General features: G+C 41.2%; 1 pseudogene; it reads left to right on the forward strand.

Moving 5' to 3' along the window:
• Positions 1-828: 828 nt before the first annotated feature.
• On the forward strand, positions 829-2,124 carry LOC149209476 (putative E3 ubiquitin-protein ligase BAH1-like 2; annotated as a pseudogene).
• The last annotated feature ends 18,083 nt before the right edge of the window (positions 2,125-20,207 follow it).

A 20,207-nucleotide genomic window follows, 5' to 3' on the forward strand; every position in this document is an offset into this window, starting at 1 on the left:
GAGAGAATGATTCAATTAGCTTTTATTTACTATTTTTATTTTTATTTTTCTTCTCTTAAAAAAGAATAATTTATTTAATAGTGAATGCTTCTTTCATATGGATAATTTCTATGAGCTGTGAGTATTATGCTTTTGCAAAAGAAGTAATTTTTCTCTTCTACGATGTGAAAGTAGCCAGAAGCTTGCCCTTATGCAATTATTATTATTATTATTTTGAATTAAATGATTCATTTAATAAGAAATAACTAAAAGGAATTTAATGTCTCCTCAAATCTTTGTTATAATTATCATTGTGATATTTAATTATTATTTAAGGAAATGTGATATTTGCATTGTACAAATCAGGACTTGTCATTCTCTTTCTAAATGCAAAGTAAATGTTTGACTTATTTCTTAAGAAATCACATTGCAATTTCACTTGTTTCTCTTTGCCCTGGGCTACATTCCTAAATTTTTGCCTAGGGAACTTCCTTTAGATTGAGAGCACCACAGATGCATCTACATATGTCAAAATATATTGTTATTTCGGAAGCCAGAAACCATGTAATTACAGCTCAGGGTCACGCTCAATTTCGATTGCCTCTAAATTAATACAGATTGATTTGATTTTCCTGTTGCTTTGTACTGGACTCTGTAAAGCATTTTTGTGAAGATTACTTGAATTAAATTTGATTCAGTTTCTGAGTAATTTCAAAGATCTTACAGGTTGTTACTCTGATTTAAGTATCAAAATGTATTCCACGTATGGAGGCATAAGTTTTGCAAACCAGCTCAAAGTTGTGCATCTGGTTCCTGTCATTTCATTTTTTGTTTGAAAAATGACTTAAAATGGGCTCCTATTTGTATCCAGTGTGTGACAGGATGTTCTTTCCATCACTATTGAATGAGATGGTTGTTGTGATTTGTTTCTTCAATACGCATGAAAAATAGTTATTAGAATTGCACCTTGCCACTAGATTTGGGAAGTATCTTGTGTGGCTGACAAGTAAAAGGATGGGTGATCACTTTGTAATGATCAAAGAAAGGGGAAATTTAGTAAAATATGTTTCCATAAACGCTCTCACAATGCGCAAGATACCAAAAAATTATGGCAAGGTCTCTCCATATCGACATTAATAACAAGAATTGGTTAATTTTTTTCTATATAATTTTCAATATTAATGATTAATCTCAAGACAAAATACTCTAATACACGAGTTCATGTTTTCATTCCTCCCTCTCTAGTTTATCGTACAGGGTTAGATTTTTTGTTTTGTTATTTGTAGTTTTACTAGATGAGATTTTTTTTTTATATTATTTTCTTTTCATTTCAAGAGATGCTTTAGGTATCTCCTAGGTATGAGGTTAAACTTCAATTGGTATTATGTCTGGACTCATGTAGGGGCTACATGACTAGGTCTAGATGCTACTTGTAAGCACATGATTCCACTATAATAATTTAGGTGATGATATAAAAAGGGTACTGGTTTATTTGCAAATACTATCTATGTTAAAACTGCCTTTCTCAAATATAAGGAAATGGGTGTATGACCCAAGACCTAGAGGTGTCTGTCAAGAGTGGAATTCTCCCCCCTAACAAAGCACCAATAGGTTATTACAATCAGCCACTTTGGGGTCTTCAGATTGTATCAATAGAGATTGGGCTACTAGCCTCAACTAATGTGGGTTTTTCGTTTCTTAGAAAAAAGGGAAATTCTCTAGCAGCTTCCTCATTGACATGGTTGTTTGATGTACTTATTGAATTAATTTTTTCATTTATGAACAATATGATAATGTCTTTCTTTTTGAAATAAAATATTGACATCTTTCAAGTTTGTATATCCAGAAGATTTTCCAACATCATGTTGTTTTTTCTTGTCAGGTTCATTACTCTAAGCAGTGACAGGAATTTAAAACTCATGTACAAACTATGCAAATGGAGGTTCTTCAATCTCCCTGGTTGAACGAGCTTCTTGCCTTCTGCATCAATTTAATGAACTCTAGGGATAGTCTTACGGTGTGTCTGATTTTTATGGGGACTATTCACTGACCTTTGATGGTGAGAAAAAATTTGTGTCATGTACTCTTCTTGATTCAGTCAAGTTGGACATCGACTTGACTTGTTCCATGTGCCTGGTGAGTTGATGTAATTTATGTATGCAAGTACTCTATTAAGTTCATTGACCTTTTGCAGTTTTTAGCCCATGTGTTTGATTTGCATCATCATTGTCTGGAAATGGTGTACAAAACTATTGTCTATATTTCTTAAGAACGAAGAAGGAAAGGACTCAATACGAAGGATATTAATACTCAAATTAAAAACTTGGGAGGAAATTCCTGAGAAGGGCAGTATTTGAGAACACAGTAAAACTGAAGAAAAAGGAGTAATGCTAACCATTTTTCATCTTTCTAACAAAGAGGAGAGTCACTATAAGCTATGTTGTTTCATAGATACAGGTAAATGTGGACATTGGAAAATATGATATTGCTTTTAGAACTCATGATTGCCAAACATTTTGGGAGGTGTAGTACATTCTAAAAGATGAAGGCCATGCTTTATAAAGAAACTTTTAGACAAAATGGGGGCATTACATAGTTAGAAATACTTCTATATTTTATTAAATCTTGTGAATCATTTGCTGCCATTGTAAATTAAAGAGTGTGTGATGTCCTGTAGGCATTCTGGATATAGGAAAAAATCAATTAAATTAGTCAAGGTTTCTTTTGTACATACTAGCCTACAAATGGCAATGGGTATGGTTTTCCTTCTTTTCTAAGCACATGAAAGTGAAGTAACATGGTTCTATACATTATCTCCTTTTCTTTAGGGGAGTGACTTGGAGAGTGCACTGAGCCATCAATATTGACTCAAGATTGATACAAGAGAAATTGTAAATGGATAAATTGTGATGATTGAAAATTTATAAGTAGCCATTTCATATTTTCCTAAATCACAATTAAAACATAAGTGTAGAGAGTTTTACCTGTAAGCCAAACTCAAAATAAAAATCAAATTATCCAATTTTATACATCAACATGTAATCTTAGAGATTTGAGTAAATTGGGAAAGTATCGTGTTTTTATTGGTATAAGTTCAAACTTAAAATCAAACTCAAATTACCAATGTTTATACATCAAAATGAACAATTTTCACTTTAGAGATTTGAGTAAATCTAGAGTGCAATGTTTTTATTGGTAGAAGCCTTAAATGTGGGCATAGTGCAATAAATGGTTTATAGAAGTGTCCTAAAATTCTTCCCATTTTCTTTCATTGCTTAGGAAACATTTTTTGACCCAGTTGATGAGCCCCAAATTTGGTAACATTTTGGGCTCATTTGGCCTAACTACCCTTGCTCAATCCTTCATTTTTCATAACTTATGCATCATTTTTTAGTATGTTTATGTCATTTGTACGAATAAGGGTAGTCACTATTCCTAGGTGGCTAACACGTGCTCATTTCAGGTTTTTTGACACATGTTGGAGCAAAACCGAGCAAATAAGGGCTAGGAGACAGCCAAGATGGGGTTGAGGATTCGTAGGAGGGTTGTCCACGGCATTAAATGGCCTCTCTCGGGATCTTCACCCCCAACTCCGAGCTCCAACAGCCACCACAACCGGATCTAGAAGGCAGCCAAACGGATTTTGAGGAAGCAGCTGTTCACTCCCAGTTTGGTCAGCCAAGTCCCATAGATTTAGGAGGCCAGCTTGGGGCCTCGTGATGTATAAATGATAAGGCTTCAGCCTTCGAAAAGGACTTTTGGAAAATTGTTGCACATTCTGCACTACGAGCTGCCAGCTCTGTTTTTGCTCTTTTGTAGCCATCATTGGCAGAGCTTTTGACTTATGATTATTATTTTTTAATGAGAAGCAGTCAAATTTGATCTCAGCTCTGAGTTTCTAAAGGAGCCATAGCTCTCGGGGTTGGGCCCAACCTGAGAGCCTAGGGCCTCCTTCTTTTGTATTGATATCTTTCCTTTCAGCAATATGGTTTTCTTTACATGCATTTGAAACGTAGTTTGTTGAGTTAGATTTCGTGGTGTGGTTAAGTAGGTCATTGTTAGAAGATAGAGTTGCTTCAGATGTTTAGAATAGAGTAACGAGAGTAGAATCGATAAAAGTTCCAGAAAAGGGTTGCCTGCACTCTCATTTTCACCTCTTTCTAGGGGCTGGAATTGCAGACAGTGCTACCCACCAAAAACATTGGTTTGCGTACTCATGCAATCTTTGGTGCAATATTTTCATTTGTAGAAGTTATCCATGTGCTCAGACCTCTTGGAATGTTTCTTTGCTTCAGTACCATACATGGTTCTCTTTAGAAATAACGTTGTTGTTCATTGGTTTCATTAACAGTTAGGATAGATTAGTAATATTTTGATTATGTGCAGGACGTGGATGATTTGGTTCAGTTTACATTGTGTAGTGCATCTCCATCATTCTCCCGTCCTTCTAAGCTTCGTCCAGGCCAACTGCTCATCTCCAAATTAGATCCCTCGTCTCACAACTACTCTACTGCCCACGTGTTATAGACATTTTTGTGCCTGACAGCTCTAAGCATGAAATGTCCATAATCCAAGGGATCCAAAGTCCCTAAACATGTTGTTCCTACCCCTAGAGGAACAAGGCCAACAAACCACAGCAATTCACAGAAGTTCTCCACCAGAAACTGCTCAAAAATAGTCAAATCAGGGATCATTTCAGTGGCTCCACTAGCCACCTGCGTTGCAAAGCACCCTAGTACACTAGCTAGGTGCGTTGCAACGCACCCAAATGCACTACCAGGGTGCGCTGAGCGGGAAATGACAAATGGCAGTGCCATTCCGCAAGGTGTAAAGACTATGGAAGCTTCCAGAATCTTCCTCCATGACACTTGCCTTGCTGAGTTCGACTAAGTGATGAGTAAGAGGTTCTTAGTCTCCAAGTGGAAGCAAGAACTGACAGAGAGAGAGGACACTAGTCAAATCACAAGCTAACTCATCCCCTCTCCAAACATCTATATATGGATCTCTCATCCATGGGATCCAGGGGGCTGGAATTTTGATATTGCAAAGAATTGTTGTTGGTTTGAGATTGAGATCATTGGGTGCTTTATGCTTTGAAGGAAGGTGAAGAAGGGATTTCATTTGCTGGGAGGTAGATGCTGGATTGGAACTCTCATGGTTGTATCTCCTCCTGAACCTTGTTATTTCATCAATAAAACTATTTGAGTTTCTCCTACATGTTGATGTATCTTTGATGTATGATTGCATTAATATGTTTAGCTTATTTCTAATCCTAAGCTAGTTATGAATATGAATCTATGTCTTTGTGTAGTGTTCCCCTCTTGTGATCTTGCAGGAACTTGGTGAAGCTGGGCGAGCGAGAAGGCAAGTAGCTGGGAGCTCTCAAAGAGAAGAGAAACCGGATCAAAGGACAAACGGAAGATACCGGTTAGTCCATCCCATCTCTCTTCCTTCTTAATTCATAAAGGAAGAATACTAGAATAGTTGTTTCTGTTTGTTGCTAAGGCACTATCACACCTTAGGTGGATAGGGTCGACCTGCATAGGCACTTTTCCCCACAACAAAATGGCGACTCCGCTGGGGAGATCTGTCTAATCATTTTATTTGTGTTTCTATCATTGTTTGTTTCATAGACTCAAGAGCAACAATCGAACTGCATCTGCTATTTTCAGATGCAAAGTAGACAACTGCTGCTTTGATCCAATCACTGGATTTGTCTATGATCTGAACGATGGACTCACAAATGATTTGATGACCCTTTGTGATAGCTCTTAGCCCTCCTTCAAATCATCCCTTTGATTGTACCTTGCTTGTTGCTTTTATTTGGCCTGAAACCGTAGATTAAACAGCAAACCGTGACCCAGAACCCGGAGAGAACTCTCGTTTCTGCTCCAGCACAGGCTCTGTGAAGAGACTCTGCATTTCAATGCAGGTCTCGAGAGGGCTACCTGCGCTGCAATTCAGTTTCTCTGTTATACAGGTGCGCTGATCAGCTTATGCCTTGTGCAGCTGGGGTTCTTTGCTCTGTTTTGCCCAGTTTTGATCTCTGATTTTTGCAGCCTGTAACCAACATAGGTACCTGTCTAAAAACCCCTTTTCTCTGCCTTAATTCCGCCTCCTTTGTACAAAATACTGTGAGTGTTTTTATGTGTTTGTAGCGTCATTTACAGTTTTCCATTGCAAGAGTGAAATAGTCATCCTGTAGCCCTTGATTCAGATCTGTTGATTGTGGTCTTAGGAGAGAGTTCATTGGCTGTTTACAGTTGGTTATACATTTACTTTTGCTTTTGGTTTGAGTTTGTCTCTTTTAAGTGTAAAAACAAGCGTTCATTTCGAAAATCGTAAAGTGTTGTAATCTCTTCTACCCTTTTTGATTTCGAAAAAGTAAGCTTGTTTGTAGTTGTCATTTAAAAGCGAATTCAAAGTTGTGCAAAAACTTTCTTTTTAGGCATCAATATTAAGAAAGCGAAAAACAAACACATGCATTGTGCATTTGCATATTGATAGTTTGTATGGCTTGATTTAGGAAAAGTGCATTTAGAGTGTGCTGCTTGCTCTTTGAGAAAAGATGGTGTCTTTCTTTTCCCTTTGTAGCTAGGATTTTCATTGTTGAAAAAGAGATAAAGATTTTCTTATCATCTTTTAGATTGCATTTAGGAATTGTATCTACATCTCGTGGTGAACCTCAAAAGGCAAACTTCTAAGAAAGATCAACATAAAATAAACTGAATGAACTTAACAACGCTTTGTAACTTAACGCACAACATAGAGGTCTAGGCTAGAGACGTGTTCCGGCGTCGTAAAACCTGGTATCTGTTGGCCTCGCTGATGGTTGGGTGATTCCTCCTGAGGGACCAAAAGTGCCAGTATGGATTGTGCTCCCACGTACCGTCGAGTATATATTGGGAGACCCCTATAGGCTTAAAACCTTTTATCCTTAGGAAGCCGTGTCGGCCGCCCTACTGATCGCAATGCACCGAACACAGCATTCGTGAAGACTGACTGTCGTACCGTAAAACGTATTCTGCAGTTTTGTGATTGGTTTGGCACACCCTCTACCTAGATCTCCTGAGCAGTTCCTTTTGGCCTTTTTCAGACTCTATAACGGAAAAAGTCCATCTGAGCATTTGTCACTTCGGGCTCGTTAAAACATCGAAGGAGACTAGAGTCATCTTTTGTTTTTTCTCGACTCTTTAAAATTGAAAAAACAAGTTGTGTCTAAAAGCGTCTAAAATTCATTCAAATCGGAAACATACTTCCCCTTTTTTATTTTAGTTGATCGAGTAATCCGCAATCGTGGAAGAAAGTCAATTGAAACCCCGTCGTTCGCGGAGGCTTACGAGTCAACCGTCTTTGTCTCCGGAATCAAAACCAGTATGGACAAAGAGAACTCGTTTAACTGGTTCCAAATCTCCTCTTAAAGTTAGAACAAGTGTTCCGACAACAACAGAGATTCCAGTTACTCCAAACATTTCTGGAACCCCTGCCTCTATAGAAGAAGTTCAACAGCCACAGAGGGACAGTGATACTGATCCTAGTTTGAGAGTAAACACTTGTGTTACCGAACCAGTTCCATCAGTAACCGGTCCGGAGAGTCTTACTCTTCAAACATCTGTCGCTGTCGATTCAACCCCTTCTTCGGCACCAGAAATATTTTACGGACCTGACGGTCTTCCCCTTCCACCTGGTCTGATTGCGATTGAAGAAATTGTAGAAGATCCTCCAGCAAGTACTCCAACTCACTTTGGAGTCGGGGTCACTCTATATCCTTCATCAGAAGTTAGTCTACCACCAGCGGAAGTTCCTGTAGAATCGCTAGGGAATCTCTTGGATAGACTACAAATGTCTGAACAACCGTCAACATCTAGGACTGTGGCACCTGACACAGCGACAACAGAACTCCCTGCCATCACTCCGACAATGTTCGCCGGCGTACCATCTGTCCTGACTAGCTCTCAACCGCTAGAAGGAGCCCACTCAAGGGCTATTACGACAGTATGGTCGGTTCCTGTTTGTTCCTCCGGAATAATACCTGGCAACTCTTATGTTGAGACTCAACAAATTGATCCATTTGGAGGTCAATTTGGGCAATCCGGTCCCCAAGGGCAAACAATCCCCTTCAGTTCCGGATTACCACCGTATGGGGGGCAGTATGCCCTTTCATTACCCCCTCCGGGAGGTTATCCATACGGGAGTTCACAACAAATTTTAGGTTACACTAGAATTACTTCAAGTGGTTGGGTACCTATGCTACCTCAACAACCAAGGGTTGTGTATTCAATGCAACAGTGTGTACCTATGTCGAACATCCCAACTACACCAGCTATTGTGACGGTGTCACAAGTTCAAGCGCTGCCTGTTGTATGCCAACCTCAGATTTCTCAGGTTGTAATGCAACAGCCCCTTGACCCTGCGACTCAACCACAATCGCCAACTAGTGGGGCGACACAGGTCCAAACGGGTACAATTACCCCACACCTTGGTCCAACGGTTAGTATGGCGCAACAACACATGGCTTCTCAACCATGGCTGGTGCAATACCAACAACCACAATTCCAACAAGTATACCAAGGTTCTGAACAGCAGATCTTTGCGAACAGTGGACAACCGTACATTCAAAACGGTCAAAATCAACCATTTTACAATGGTCTTGTCCACCAACCTTACCAGTCATACCAGCATCAACTGCATTATGCTGGTATGCAAAGACCGACTGCTCAGGCGATCCCATCGTATCCTGGGTACGCTTCACCTAACCTGAGCCAACAGTTACCATTCGTGGCAACTTTAGAGTTACCTGATTTACACCGGTTAACAAACGATCCAATTGCTTACGCCCCTTGGTGGCCAGCGATTCCACACAAACTTCCATCAGATATTCCTAAGTTTAATGGAAATCCGGGTGAAGATCCATCGAATCATGTGATGACATTCCATCTATGGTGTTCATCCAACACCTTAAATGATGATTCGATAAGACTTCGCCTCTTTCAGAGGACGTTAACGGGTCCAGCGGCAAAATGGTATATTGAATTACCTAGAGCTTCGTTCGACAATTTCAGTACCTTAGCCACAACCTTTTTAACCCATTTTCAATTACCGATAAGGTATGAAACGGGAACGGAAATCCTTACCAACTTCAAACAGACAACGGCCACTCACATATCTGATCATATACATGAGTGGCGACGTCATCGTAGGATGGTAAAAACATACATCCCCGATCAACTATTAGCTGAATGGTTTATCAAGTCATTACTTCCTACCATTACAGAAGATGTGGCAAAAGGGGGAGTCGTAACGGAAGAGCAAGTTATCGCTCGTGCGCAATATCTGGACTTGGTCTATACTCAGTCTGGCACGCTCTACGACAAAATACCTGACGCCCCTAGACCGGAATTCTCAATTCCTCCTCCTCCTAAATCAAACAATGACTCTCACGCCGGCGATGGCGTGATTGGCACGACAAACGCGAAATCGACAAAGGCTACATCCAAGAAAGCCCGTAAGATTTCAGATCAAAATGCAAAAGACGAAGTCCTTGCTTCGGAAGTAAATGCTGTGTCGACAAATAAGGGCAAAGAAACCAAACAACCAGGGAGCAAGAAGAAACAAAACAAAGGGAAGAAGAAGAAACAGGATGAGTCATCACCTGAAAAATCTTCTTCAAACCCTTCTGGAAATAGGAAACCAAAAAATCCATGCTTTATATGTGATGAGGATCATTAGACATCATATTGTCCATACAGAGCTGAGCTTAAAAAATTCTTTAAGAGTTCGAAAACCTCAGCAGTGTTAACTGATCCGTTTCCAAATCCAGGAACAAATCTGGTTGATAGTGGAAATGCTTCCCCGTCTCAAGTGCTAATGTTGTCGGTTTCAAAATAGCAAAATGATGCTTTGATTTCGACAAGGAACAAATATTACGGGAATCCGCAGTTGTCGAACAACAAGGATAAAGATCAACCAAGTAGTTCGACAACAACTTCGACAGAAGTTGTAACGCCACCCATAATACCTGAATTAACAATAAAACCGCCAAAGGGAGTAGTACACAAGTCGACATTTAATCCTCGCGCTAGGGCAGCGCAGCATTATAACATAGTGGAAGATTTGGCCCAATCGCCATCCGCTATGTCGACTCTTGAAGTACTACAGAATTGCCCATCCCAAAGGCAGGCTTTGTTATCAGCTATCGGTGGGGTTGACCCAAAGGATTCCAATCTTGTATCCTTCGATCATAAAGGATACGATCCTCAGTTACCAGCTCAACTAGCTTTCCTTATTCAAGTGAAAGCCCTCAACAAAACCATTCATCGAACGATTATTGATGAGGGGGCATCCACATGTATTATGTCGATGAGTTGCTGGAAAACTTTAGGATCTCCAACCTTGTCGCGATCTTCGACAACATTAAAAGCATTTGATGGACGATCGTATACCCCATATGGTATCCTGAATAACTTGAAAGTTGAACTAGGAGGGAAAATGGTAGAAATAGATGTCGAAGTCATTGATGGGAACCTTGACTACAACATCCTACTAGGAAGACCATGGATCTATGCCATGGCAGCTGTCGTGTCGACCTATTTCAGAAAGATTGCATTCCCTTTCCAAGGAGGGATTACAATCGTCGACCAGCAAAACTTCCTCCCTAACGGTTCTCAAGTTACGGGAAGCATTCCAATGATCCATGGAAGCACCCATTCGCTTCAAAATATCGGAGTAGGCCTACTAAAAGACCCCATATTAATGGGAACTTTCGCACTTCCACCTCCAATCTATATAGGAGAAGTAGCGTTGGTAGGAACCTGCAACATGATATCTTCAACGCAAAGGATTTCAGAAGACGATATTGACATGGATCATGCAATGGTTTTGCCCCCAAGCCCGACGGAGATATTGTAGCAATCAATGTTCCTAGCATGGGAGGCAAACCCAAATCAGCGCTCATCATGCGTTTGGGTAGATAGGTCTAGAGAATATGGTACCCCTTCAGATCCTTGGTCGCGAGTGCATGGAACCGACGAAGGAATCATACAATCAATGTTGATTGAGGGGGCACCATGGAATGATAGCCACCATCGTTCCCTTCTTCTGGATTGTGAAGAAGATACTCAAGATGACTTTATCATCCTTCAGTCTTTGAATTCCTATCAAATACTGTAAATACGGTGGATTTTGAGCGAAACCTATCCAATATCGAAGAGACTATAGCCATAAATATCTCGACCAAAACAGATGTTGTAGAGAATATTTATGTTGGCAAATGTTGTTCTCCTTCAGAACTGGAAATATATAACGCTCTTTTTCGCGAATTCAGAGATGTCTTTGCTTGGTCATATGATGAAATGCTAGGCATCGACTCAAGTATCGTTGAACATGAAATTAAGATGTATCCTGATGTCAAACCAGTAAGACAACGGCTACGGCAGGTGCACCCCAAGAAAGCCGCTGCCATTAAGGCAGAAGTTGAAAAACGTTTCCATGCTGGTTTCATCTACCCGGTTCCTCTAACTGATTGGGTATCGAATATTGTCCCTGTTATGAAAAAACAAGGAACAATTAGAGTGTGCGTCGATTATAGGGATGTAAATCAAGCTTGTCCAAAGGACAACTACCCTACACCCTTTATCGACCAGATAATTGATGAATGCGCCGGATGTGAAATCTTTTCATTTATGGATGGATTCTCCGGGTATAATCAAATAAATATCCGCCCACAGGACCAATCAAAGACTGCATTTATTTGTCCGTGGGGCACATTCGCATATTGAAAATTACCCTTTGGTTTAAAGAACGCTGGGGCAACGTTTCAGAGGGCAATGAATTATGCCTTCCATGACATCAAGAACATCGTTCAACCATACCTCGACGACCTTCCGGCTCACTCGCGAAAGCGGACTGATCATCCGCAGCATTTAAGAGCGATATTTCTACGTTGCCGGCACTACAAGATACGACTCAATCCACACAAATGTGTATTTTGCGTCAGTTCTGGTCGTTTACTTGGCTTTGTAGTCTCCAAGGATGGGATTCGTCTCGACCCCTGTAAGATTCAGGCAATCATAAATTTGCCTCCACCTTCAAATTTGCTTCAGATTCAGAAACTCCAAGGGAAAGCAAACTTTCTGAGGAGGTTCATTCCAAATTACGCAGAACTTGCTAAAGGTTATACTCGTCTTTTGAAAAAGGAAGTACCTTTTGTCTGGGATCAGGTTGCACAAGCTTCCTTTGATGCTTTGAAAGATTCCCTAGTAAAAGCATCATTAATGTATGCCCCTGACTATCAAAGAGACTTTAACCTGTATCTAGCTGCAGCAGATACGACCATTGTGATGGTTTTAGTTCAAGAAGTCGATGGAGTTGAACATCCTATATATTATTTAAGTAAAAACTTAAATGATACAGAAAGCAAATATTCTTACGTTGAAAAGCTAGCACTCGCTGCTGTTCAAGCGATACAGAGATTTCGACATTATGTCCTCTTTCGGAAAACTACCATTCTATCATATTGCAACCCCATGACTTATATATTGTCGCGACAGTTGCTGGGGGGCAAATATTCAAAATGGATAGCAATCCTTCAAGAGTTTGATCTGGAATTTGTAAAATCCAAATCGAAGAAAGCTCTAGTTTTCGCAGAATTATTATGCGATCTCCCATCGTCGTCCAACGATGAAACATCCCAAGAATCAATCGTGGACGAAAGTTTGTTTCTGATATCAACAAGCGATGAGTGGTATGGAGATATAATTATTTATCTCCAAACCCAAAGATTTCGGCCAAACACCTCCCACTCAGAACAAAAACGTATTCGATACCAAGCAAAAGACTACATGATCGTCGGTGATACACTTTACCGTCGTGGTGTCGATACAGTTCTGAGAAGGTGCCTCACCCATGAGGAAGCCGAAAAAGCCCTGAATGAGTGTCATTCAGGCGCCTGTGGGGGGCATCAATCTGGATATGCTACAGCACAAAAAATCTTACAAGCAGGATACTTTTGGCCAACCATGTTCAAAGATTGCATAACCGCAGTCAAAAGTTGCCATGCTTGTCAAATTTTTGATAGCAAAACCAGAAGACCACCCGCTCCGCTACAGCCAATAGTAGCTGTGGGGCCTTTTGCCAAATGGGGCATCGATTTCATGACATGTAACCCCACCTCGACCGGGGGGCATGGGTATATCATAGTCGCGATTGACTATTTTACCAAATGGGCCGAGGCGATGCCTACATTAGATAATACTGGTGAAACAGCTGCCCTATTCTTTTTCAATCATGTAGTCGCCAAATTCGGCATACCACAGGCCATAGTTACAGATCATGGATCGCATTTTCGCAATCACATGATGGTCGAATTAGCTGCCAAACTAGGGTTGTCTCACGACAGCTCTACTCCATATTATCCGCAAGCTAACGGACAAGTTGAAGCAATCAACAAAGTCCTGAAGCGCATGCGGCAAAGGATGATTGGGGTTCACAAAAGAAGATGGCACCTAATCCTGTACTCAGCTTTGTGGGCCTACCGAACATCGGTAAGGAATGCAATCGGATTCACACCTTTCCAACTGGTGTATGGCCAGGAAGCAGTCCTACCAATCCAGTGTGAAATCTCGTCTCTTAAACTCGCAATTGATCTCCTCCCCGGAACTTCGGAAGAAGAGGCTCGTTTCTTGGAGTTAATCCAATTGGATGAAACCCGTCGTGACGCCGCTTTGGCTAACGAAGCCCATAAGAAATGAGTCAAGACGCAGTTCGACAAAAATGTCAAACCCCGTGTCTTCTCAGAAGGTGACTTGGTCCTGCTTTACGACCAAGAATCCGATAAATTGGGAGCTGGTAAATTTAAGTCTTTATGGATGAGCCCCTATATTGTTAAAAGGGTATTAGCAAAAGGAGCCTACGAGTTAATGGATTATGATGGAATTCCACTGGCGCAACCTCGTAACGGGTTGTACCTCAAGCGTTACTATGCCTAATAGTAACCTGCATGCTTTTGTTATATTTTTGTTTTTTCTAAAGTGTTTATTTTGGTCAAGTAATCCACTTTTACATTTATTGCAGATGTCAAACCCATTGGAACCGTGTGTTGGATATGCTGACGGAGCGAGTCGTAGTTCGCGGAACCTATCCTCCGCAGCCTGGGCCATTTTTGATCCAAGTGGCGAGTTAGTAAGTTTCAGAGGTGTATGTATTGGTCAATCAACGAATAACATCGCTGAGTATAGCGCGTTGATAGAGCTACTCTCTGATGCCATCACCCATGGTATACGCCGACTAATTGTCAGGCTAGACTCACAACTCGTGATACTACAACTCACTGGTATCTACTCTGTCCGAAATCCAGCTATTTATCGCATGTTCCTAAGGGTTAAGATTTTGGAAAGACGATTTGATTTTATTCAATATCAACATATTTCCAGAAACTTAAACACATTAAACGATTCATTAGCAAACTATGTGTTAGATAGACATTTGCAAAATTTATAAAAAGAAACACATCATCAATGTTTCACATGTGGATCATATAAGTCAACCGAAATAACACTCCGAAAATCAAAAATGTATATAGCTGTTTATGGTTTACATATAGTGTTCTGTAACCAAGACAAAATCGGTCACATGACCCAAAACTCAAAATGCTAGGGGGCACCCTAGTCTAATGATACTCGTGATAGCAAGTCACGGCCTATGCGATCATGCGTAAGAGACGAGTCCATCGTCTGGGCACACCCGTAGTATGCCGCTGTAACTGCAACAGCAGCTCGTCAATCCTCACATCTGGAATACCAAGAGTAAGGCTCTCAACCTGCTCCTGCACAGCTGTAAGGGTCTCGGCTACATCGAGGTCACGAAGAATAACTCTTCCGGCAGCCTCTCCTGCTGGGATGGCGGCTGGCGCTCTCAGTCGAACTACTGGACGAACAGGACCAACATCTGCATGTACACATGAGTTTGATTAAAGTCTTGATAGAGTAAAGCACAAGAATAGTATAAGAAAAAACAATAAACAGTGATATGGTCAGAGATTTTACCAATAGCACCCCACTGCTCGCCAGCCGGCAGTACTAAATCTGGATCACCCCGGAAATCCATGCCAACATATGGATACTCGGCATAAAACATCTCCTGACGATCAAACCACCTGAAGAAGGTATCAGAAAATGAAATCTGAGACTGGCCTGCATGCCTAGACATGTGGTCAACCCATCTCTGCATACGTGGTTCAGTAGGAGAAGGTAAGTCGAGTGCAATGTACTGAGGCTGCATCAGTGGTATCTTCTCCAAGGCAAAGGCGGTCAAAATAGAACCGAACCCAAAGTTCTTCAACCTCCCGTTCTTTACCTTGGTCAACTGTTCTTTCATCACATGAAGTACTGCATCGCACCAGTTGAACACTTTCAGTTGGAGGCACTCCAAGGCATGTTGCATATAGGATCTATTAGCTACATGAAGGGACGCACTACCGGCCATCCTACCAAAAGTAAACAGGATAACCCTAAGGGGCATGTCAGTGACATCACGAATGATGATCTTGCCGTCTCTACTCGGCTGAGATCCTTCCCTGCAATACTGGCGGACATAATCTCTCACAGAATCGCTCCCCCGGACCGAACCTGACAAAGAGATGGGGGCACCTCGCCTCGACAAACCAGTCAAGAAATAGATGTCCACTGCTGTCAAGGGGATAGATTTGCCCCTAATCTGGAAAACTTGGTTGTCAGGATCCCAAGCATCGAGCAAATATTACAGTAAGTTGATCTGCTGTCTCATGCTAGAAATGCGGAAGAACTTCAGCAAGCCACAGTTCCGCAGGGCGTTCACTGTAACTGGATCATGTAGGGCAATCATGTCCTCTTCTTCATGTTCTCGTTCTCGCCATGTAAGGGTCATTTTTCTCCAAGATCCCTGCAAAAACAAACAAGAGAAGGAGTAAGATCCTGATTTTGATGAGAAACAGGCAAAATTTTCATCAGAAACTGTGCAACAAATTCCCCTTTTTCGCCCAACGCACCTGCAGGAGTGTTCCACCTGCGTTGAATGCCAAACTGCCTTCATACTGGCCAACATTCAGCGCAGGTTTCGATAGGTACAGGGTGCGTTGATGGCAGAATGAGCCCATCAAACCCCAGGGGCACAAAAAAGCAGGAAATGAAGCCCAGAATGCAAAAAGGAAACCATGAAATGAAAGAGCTCAGGTTTAGCTCCTACCTAGTCCAGACGGCGCCGAGAATCGTCCACAGAATCTCCCGAAATCAGCTGATGAAAATCAAGGGGGAAAAGCACCTCCAAAGCTCCAACAAACCAAGTTCAAATGAAATGGTAAAATGAGAGGTAAAAACACTTTTTAATTGCTTTTCACGTAGTTCAAAGTAAAATATTAGTGTTTTAATCTCATTTTCAAACAAATATTGTTCATTTCTGACTAATTTGATGAAGCAGTTGAAAATGCAGTACTATATTTGAAAGAACAAAGCTATTTATGGTAAAAATCAAAGCAAGACCATCTTATCGAGCAGTTTTAGCACACAGTTCATGCTCGTTAAAAAATAAACGCAAGATCCGAGCAGTTTTAGCACATAGTTCATGCTCGTTAAAAAATAAACATAAGATCGAGCAAATGTTTCAACCCGCGTTTAAGCTCGTTAAAAAATGAACCTCCGGTAAATAACCACCGTGAATGTAGCATCATCAGCCATTAAAGCCTTGGTCGTGTTTGCCCATCACCTCCAATTTTCTATTGGCCGATTATTCATCTCCATTTGATTGTTTACCCATTTTGAGGAACAGCTACGAAGAGTGATTTCACTAGCCATCCTTGTGACACTGTCGTGATTTGGAAATTCCAATCCTTCCCTGGAATCAGCTGCTACCCATTTTATCACTCGTTCCTCAAAAGACGAGTCTTCTTTAAGCTCTTTTCATCTGACTTGTAAAATATGAAAAGATTGTCGAGTTTTGGCCTTCCAACTCGTTAAAGTGACTGGAAGTGCTATCCCTCCTCTAGATTTTAATCTTTTTGGACCTGAGGGATTATTGCACAAAAAGATCGAGCGCTTGTTTTGTTCGGCTCGTTAAAGATATCGAAAATTCATCCCTTCTGTATTGTTTTATACTTTTTCGGACTTAAGGGATTAGATGACGAAAAAGGACTTTCGGAGTTAACTTTATGTACCTTTTCAGACTCTCTAAAAATGAAAAGGACCGAGTTATCCTTGTCGTTAGACTCGTTAAAAGTACTAAATAGCGACAAACTTGTCTTTAGACGAGGACGAGTTTCACTATCGCTAGGCTCGTTAAAACATAGCGATGGGTTTGCCCGAAAGGCAAATTATAGAACAAGCATATGTTATCCTCCTCAAGCTTGACAAAAATAAAGAGGTACTGGTCAGCAATGACTGGGGAAAAATTGGGAGAAACTCAAAGAAACTTTGATGGTAGCAAGTCGCTCTTGAACATGACACTTCTCCTCCGTACCACAATCGAGTTGGGTTGTTTCATTCACCGGTCACATCACCATGGTCTCGCCAATACCATCCATATTTGGGGTAAATGCTACCAATCCATCGCATAAGTGTCGCCATATGTTCAAGATAAGTCGTTCAGAGAAGTCACCTGTGTCCCATCCACTACCATACATTATACTCTTTCATGACCGCCACCCTGAATCATATATCATCAGATAGTTTTCACCTCCATCAAAATCATTTGCTCCGTTCCGTGTCATTGATGTGGGATTCATTAAGGCCCTCCTTTGACAGATCGCTTCTTGTCGACATCAGCTCATTATCCAAGAAGTTGATCTAGGAACACCCCCTTCAGTACTTTGAAGCTTACATGCCTCAATGGCAAGTTTCTCACTTCCGGCGACAGGTATACATCAATGACCTTCGACCGAAAGATTTTGCATGGTGTTCGACGCCAAGTCCTCTGTTCACACCACGTGAATTGTACTGCAGTACCTTGAGGGTCATCATCATTATCGGTGATTCCTCTCGCGCTTGTTAACAGTTTACATCATTGACTGGTAATCAAGCGATGTCTTTCCATGTTCGACTTCAAAACAATTCTCACATGGATCGACTTGTACTTAGAGTGAAGATCGGACGAGATTGAAGACCCCGGATCTAGTTTCATCCATCCGGGCTGCAATATATATTCAGGAAAATAAAGACATGGAAATGTACAGCTTTGCAGTACAGATAATCATCCTACCAAAAGGATGATGGCTCTATCAGAATCATCAGTCTATCATCTGACGATTGTCTGTCCTATGTACATGAAAATGAATTTATAAAGCTGAGCATGGGAATGCCCGCCTCAGCTAGATCATGAAAATAGTATGAAAATAATGTATTGTATTTATTACAGGTCTCCTCCCAGCATTGAAAGAACTTCTGATCCTCCTAATAAAGCATTTCACCCGATAAACGACCTCATACTTTAGGGGGCAACTGTTATAGACATTTTTGTGCCTTACAGCTCTAAGCATGAAATGTCCATAATCCAAGGGATCCAAAGTCCCTAAACATGTTGTTCCTACCCCTAGAGGAACAAGGCCAGCAAACCACAGCAATTCACAGAAGTTCTCCACCAGAAACTGCTCAAAAACAGTCAAATCAGGGATCATTTCAGTGGCTCCACTAGCCACCTGCGTTGCAAAGCACCCCAGTACACTAGCTAGGTGCATTGCAACGCACCCAAATGCACTACCAGGGTGCGCTGAGTGGGAAATAACAAATGGCAGTGCCATTCCGCGAGGTGTAAAGACTATGGAAGCTTCCAGAATCTTCCTCCATGACACTTGTCTTGCTGAGTTCGACTAAGTGATGAGTAAGAGGCTCTTAGTCTCCAAGTGGAAGCAAGAACTGACAGAGAGAGAGGACACTAGTCAGATCACAAGCTGACTCATCCCCTCTCCAAACATCTATATATGGATCTCTCATCCATGGGATCCAGGGGGCTGGAATTTTGATATTGCAAAGAATTGTTGTTGGTTTGAGATTGAGATCATTGGGTGCTTTATGCTTTGAAGGAAGGTGAAGAAGGGATTTCATTTGCTGGGAGGTAGATGCTGGATTGGAACTCTCATGGTTGTATCTCCTCCTGAACCTTGTTATTTCATCAATAAAACTATTTGAGTTTCTCCTACATGTTGATGTATCTTTGATGTATGATTGCATTAATATGTTTAGCTTATTTCTAATCCTAAGCTAGTTATGAATATGAATCTATGTCTTTGTGTAGTGTTCCCCTCTTGTGATCTTGCAGGAACTTGGTGAAGCTGGGCGAGCGAGAAGGCAAGTAGCTGGGAGCTCTCAAAGAGAAGAGAAACCGGATCAAAGGACAAACGGAAGACACCGGTTAGTCCATCCCATCTCTCTTCCTTCTTAATTCATAAAGGAAGAATACTAGAATAGTTGTTTCTGTTTGTTTCTAAGGCACTATCACACCTTAGGTGGATAGGGTCGACCTGCATAGGCACTTTTCCCCACAACACCACGTCATCCTACCTTTTTGGCCTTCCATTCCCTTTTCCCTCTTTAAGACAAACTAGCTTTACACACCCTCTCATCACCTCATCTCTCTGTCACTAAGTCATTACAAACCCCTCTCCTACCTCCCTATCCATCCATGCAGCCTCTTCCACTCACCCATCATCCAAAATCCAATCGTAGAACATCCTATAGGAATTACTGAACATCCTGTAGAAATTCTGAAACATCCTGTAGAACCCCTGCAGACTTCCTGTAGAAGCTCATAAAAACGGTTTCTTGGCAGCCAAACCTTGTGAAACTCTCTGGAAGGATGTTAGGGACTCCTTAGACCCTCTCTGAACCTTCCCGACCTCTTCCAAGCATTCCTCCTCCATGATCCGCCTCTGCACAGTAAAAGGCCAGTTAAAAGCACATGCATGATAATTCTAAATAACTTATTCAAAATACAAAAAGATGTTTTCTTCAAGTAGAAGTAGTCTAGACACATGCATCTCACCTTCATAGAAGTAATGGCATCTCTTTCAGTAGTTTGCATTCCCATCTTTGCATCAGTAGGACTAGCTGGTAGAATTAGGGTTTGCTAGGGTTTGCGTTTCTTGTTGGCTTTCAGTTCCTTTCTGCAAGTAGATTAGCTTCCTTTGAGTTAGCTTTCGTCCATCAGTTAAAAAGCTTCTTCTAAGAGCTCATAGAAGTTGGCTTGAGCCCCTAGCAGACTTGTGCCAG

The sequence above is a fragment of the Pinus tabuliformis genome, chromosome 1_2 (genome assembly GCF_031772625.1).
Source record: "Pinus tabuliformis cultivar Carrire ecotype Pingquan chromosome 1_2, CPIR1, whole genome shotgun sequence".
Classification (NCBI taxonomy): Eukaryota; Viridiplantae; Streptophyta; class Pinopsida; order Pinales; family Pinaceae; genus Pinus; species Pinus tabuliformis.